Source organism: Panicum virgatum, chromosome 1K, assembly GCF_016808335.1.
Source record: "Panicum virgatum strain AP13 chromosome 1K, P.virgatum_v5, whole genome shotgun sequence".
In the NCBI taxonomy this organism is placed as follows: domain Eukaryota; kingdom Viridiplantae; phylum Streptophyta; class Magnoliopsida; order Poales; family Poaceae; genus Panicum; species Panicum virgatum.
The window spans coordinates 6,569,380-6,574,504 of record NC_053136.1 but is presented as its reverse complement, the minus strand read 5'-3'; the positions used below and the strand labels follow the sequence as shown (position 1 = coordinate 6,574,504).

At 43.4% G+C, this 5,125-nt stretch overlaps 1 pseudogene; it reads left to right on the top strand.

Moving 5' to 3' along the window:
• The first annotated feature begins 275 nt into the window (after window positions 1–275).
• LOC120674128 lies at window positions 276–4,717 on the top strand (annotated as a pseudogene).
• Window positions 4,718–5,125: the final 408 nt, after the last annotated feature.

Genomic DNA, 5,125 nt, shown 5'->3' with positions numbered 1-5,125 from the left:
TGGAATGGATAGCATATAAAGGCCTGGATAAATGGCAAAAATTTGGAAGCGTAAAAGGAAACGAAAGGGGGCCGGAAAAAAAGGTTACCATCTTTGCACTGCATGAGCAGCAGCAGCAGCTCCGATCCATTCACCACCCTCCTCTCTCCTCTCCTCCCCTCTTATTATAGTTCTTCACCTCACCCTTCTCTCTCTCTCTGCTCCCTCGTGGTGCTGGGGCTGCTCTGCTTTGACCTTGCTGGCTTCATCCGCCTTTCCCCGCCGTTTCTTGGATTTCTAGATCCAAGAAACTCCCCCTGCACACAGGGAGTTCGGTGATCCGGGCGGGCTTGGGTTTCTTGTTTCTTGATTCCTCCGGGTGCTGTCGGATTCGCGTAGCCGGGGGCGGGGGAGATGACGGTGGAGGAGGTGAAGCTGCAGGGGAAGGCCAACGGCGGGCATGGGGCCAGGGACCAGTTCCCCGTCGGCATGCGCGTGCTCGCCGTCGACGACGACCCCACCTGCCTCAAGGTCCTCGAGAACCTCCTGCTTCGCTGCCAGTACCATGGTATGCCAAACTCCTGCCTTGCTCCTCTTCTCTCTCTCTCTTCTTCCCTGTATGTTTGGATTCCTACTCCTCTGATTGGATCGTTCCTTCAGTGCCGTTTTGTTTTCTTTACGATTTGGCTCTTTGCTTGATTTGGTTTTCGTTGTTCGCGTAGCAAGGAGGTTATTACAAAGATATCTGGGGTCCTGGTTTTGCATTCGCATAAATAGCAATCCTGACTTTATGCCCCACCTTTTGCCCTATTGGTTTCGCGGTGAAATATTTTGTTATGTAATGTCATGTCAAGCTCGGTTTCATTTTTCTTGGAAAATAATGAGATTTTTCCTGCTCTAGAAAAGATTGAATTTTCTTGTGTTCACGCACGGCTTGATTTGGAATAATATTCTAGCCATAAGGTCTGTCGATTGGATCTCCAGCCGTCTAATTTCTTTAGGTCTCTAATCTTGTGTTCTGCAGGTTTTTGCCTGTCTATTTCCGTTTTCCATGGTTGGATTTTCTTCAGTGGAATGTTCTTCTCTCTTTTTTCCGGGCGCGAGGGATTCCTACGAAGATTTGACTCGCATGCGAAATGTGTTCTTCCTTTGACTTGTGTACGCTAAACTTGTCTGATTTGATGTGCTTGTGATGTCGCAGTGACAACAACTGGGCAGGCGGCCACGGCCCTGAAGCTGTTGAGGGAGAAGAAGGACCAGTTTGACCTTGTGATCAGTGATGTCCATGCCGGACATGGATGGTTTCAAGCTCCTCGAGCTTGTGGGCCTCGAGATGGACCTCCCAGTCATTAGTAAGTCTTGTTTCCCCACTTCTCTTCGTGTCATTATTGCAGCCAATGATCTGAAAAATGGCATTGCTCGAAAATCATTGTGGAATGAATAGATCCTGTACAGTATCTGGCTAATTTGGTTTAGCTCTTCGACTGCTGAACTGTGGAATTTAGGAAACAAGACCCATTATATTGAATTTAGAAATTCATCGTCATCGTCTCGGACATGGTTGAATTTATTAAGAGATTTATTAATTTGGAAAAAATGATGGACCTCATGAAAACTTCTGTATACCCAACATGTGACCACTAAAAAAGAGTTAGAAAGGACAAAGTCTGCAATTGTAATGAACGCCAATTAGTTTCCTGCAGGAAGTTCAATTATTTCCGCAGGTTCAACGTACAATGAACATTGTGTATGCATTTCTCTTTGATTACCTGAAGGTCAATTATTTCCTCAGGTTCAACGTACAATAAAGATTGTGTATGCATTTCTCTTTGATTACCTGGCCACAGTCCCACAGTTTGAATTTCGTTACATTTATAAAAATGTAGTATAAGTTCTGAAACTGACCATGTATGATCATGCAGTGTTGTCTGCAAATGGGGAGACACAAACAGTCATGAAGGGTATCACCCATGGAGCATGTGACTACCTGCTGAAACCAGTGCGTATTGAGCAGTTGAGGACAATATGGCAGCATGTGGTTAGGCGGAAGAGTTCCGATGCCAAGAATCATGGTAATGATAACGATGATTCTGGTAAAAAGTTGCAGTTGGCTAGTGCTGAAGGTGACAATGGCGGTGTTAATCGCAACAAGAGAACTTCACGCAAGGGTAGGGATGATAATGGAGACGAAGGTGATGATTCTGATGATAGTAATGAGAATGGAGACTCGTCGACCCAGAAGAAGCCAAGGGTTGTGTGGTCTGTTGAATTGCACCGAAAGTTTGTGGCTGCTGTCAACCAGCTTGGCATTGACAGTAAGCGCTCTTGTTTCATCTTAGTTATCAGAATGTTCACTAATTATTTTTCCCAGATTAATTCTATTATTCAAATCATAATAGCATGTACTTGTGTTTATAACTGCAGAGGCTGTTCCAAAGAAAATACTGGATCTCATGAATGTTGAGAACATCACAAGGGAGAATGTTGCGAGTCACTTGCAGGTTTAATTGTCCTACGTTTCACCTTGCATTTTTATTTCTTTGATAATGTTTCTGTGATGTTTATTACGGGATATCTTCGGAGCAATTTTTGTGCATTTTGATTATTCAGCTATAAGCTCGAAAACTATAGCTTGAAAGAGGATTTGTTTGCATTTTGTAAATGTAGTTCAGAACTCATATGAACTATATTTTCTTGATTTTTGTTTTCCACCTTATCTAGAAATGTTCAAACATAATACCTTATCTTTATGTGCTCATTATGCTTTCAGAAGAAACAAAAAAGTGGCATCTGATAGCATATTTGTTAAGTTATATAGTTCATGTCCTTGTAAAGACCATAAATTTCTTTGCTTTCTTCAGCATTTTAATTTTTCTTCCTCTTGCAATTAGAAGCACATTTAATAAATCCCTCCTGTTGGTTTGTTATTTCAGAAGTACCGGCTGTATCTGAAAAGACTTAGTGCTGATGCAAGCAGGCAGGCTAACCTTACTGCTGCATTTGGAGGAAGGAATCCTGCTTATGTTAACATGGGACTAGAAGCCTTCAGGCAGTACAATGCATATGGGAGATATCGGCCAGTTCCAACCCCTAACCATTCACAGTCCAACAACCTTCTTGCAAGGATGAACTCCCCTTCTGCATTTGGGATGCATGGTTTGCTGCCTTCGCAGTCACTTCAGATCGGACACACCCAGAATAATCTGAACACTTCCTTGGGCAATGTTGGTGGGATGAACAATGGTAACCTGATCAGGGGTGCTCATATGCCACTGCAGGATAGTAGCAAATGCTTTCCTACTGGTCTTCTGGCAACTCTTTTGCAAACATATCAAATGGCACAACATTGGTTCCAACAAATAACTTGCCACTACATTCTCTTGAGCCAAGCAAGCAACACCTTGGTCGGATGCACTCTTCTACCGACCGTTTAACTCATTTGTTGGCGAGTCTCCCCAGTTTCCAGATCTTGGAAGATGCAACACCCTGGCCAACAGCAGTTTCATCATCAAACGTTCATGAACTTGGTCAGAAGGACAGCATGTCCCAACCAAACCTGCGTGTGAATGCCCCCAAGCTTGAGCCTCTCTCAAGCTTTACAGAAGCATCCAGTCAGATTCCCTTGCTGGGAAATGAAATGCAGGGCCAAGTAGCATCACTAGCAAGCACCGGTCTTCCAATGCCGTTCAATCAGGAAGCAGTGCCGTTCACATACGGAAGCAGCGCCAACTCAAGAGAGATGCTGAATAACAACCTTGCTCTTAGTAATTCAGGCATCAACTCCTCATTGCCGAACCTTCGCATAGACAATTCTGTTGTTCCAAGGCAGACACTGGATGGTGGTAATTCAGGGGGTGGTGTTCCTCCCTCCAAGATGGCAGGATTGATCAGCAGGCTGTTAGTAGTCAGCTAAACTATAACAACAATCTCATGGGGACAAGTAGGCTGCAGAGAGGACTCAGCGGTGGTCTGGATGACATTGTTGTTGACATGTTTAGGCCGGTATGATCCTACCCTTTTATCTTCTTTGACATATGATATGCCTACCAAATATTAACAGTCGTTTTGTGGAGAATGCCTATAACAGCAGTAGAAGGACAAATATTGATAATTCAGTTTTGGATGAATCCTAGTATAAGAAATACTAGGCCTCTTTATGTACATGAATCAGTCACACGTTGTCACTTAAACAAAATCTTGTTTCTACTAGCATCTTTAGGTACATGAACCAGTCATTAACTGTCAGGATGACTGCTCTGAATATTTTTACATGCAGCTACTCTTCCATGATTTGGTTCTCTCTCCTTTTTGTACACTTCTGACGTTAACTTCAATGTAATACTGAAAAGGTTTTGTTTCTAAGCATGTGAAATTTCTGAATGCAGGACCGTGCAGACGACGGTGTCCCCTTCATCGATGGGGACTGGGAGCTGGTCTAGCAGGTTTCAGCTCCCTACATCAAGTCTTGGTGTGAGATTTTCCGCATTTGTCGGGGTCGGCGGTTGATTGGTCCATGCTAATTGCCTGCTCAAAGTTGTTTATATAGTAGCAAGTTTGCATCACAAAGCCTTTTTTGCATTTGGCTTTTCAGTCTAGCAGTCAGGTTCCAGTGTTACGCCTGAGCATCGACAATGTGGTATTTGCTACCTTAACTCGTATGGCTATGTTTAAGTCAGGTATAACTGTGGTTATCGTGATATATAGCATGGTTATGAGCGAAGCAATCCCTTCTTGTCTCCTGGAGTTGTCTTCGCTGTTCCCCTTCTTGATTCTCATTGTCAATAGTGTTAAAAAAATTCAGAAAAATCCCAGCACACTGAATTCCCCGTGGTGTTGTAGTGTATCGCTTGTCGTTGGAAAAACTTGGAAAATGATCTAGTCGTCATTTGCACGATTGCTTGGTAGCCTGGGCGAAAGATCTGCATATTTATAACAAAGGAAGATGGCCTGAATTTGTTTCTGAAGATATCAAACATGGTAACACACAGTAATGAAAGCTCTGAATTACAGGTGAGATTCAGCTCAAGCGTATGATTGCTGTGCTGGGTAGAAGTAAATAGAACAAAGGCAGATGACTTGAACTTGTTTGGTGTAACAGTCATACAAGCTCTGAATTTACAGGCGGGAATAAATCCCGATCCCAAAT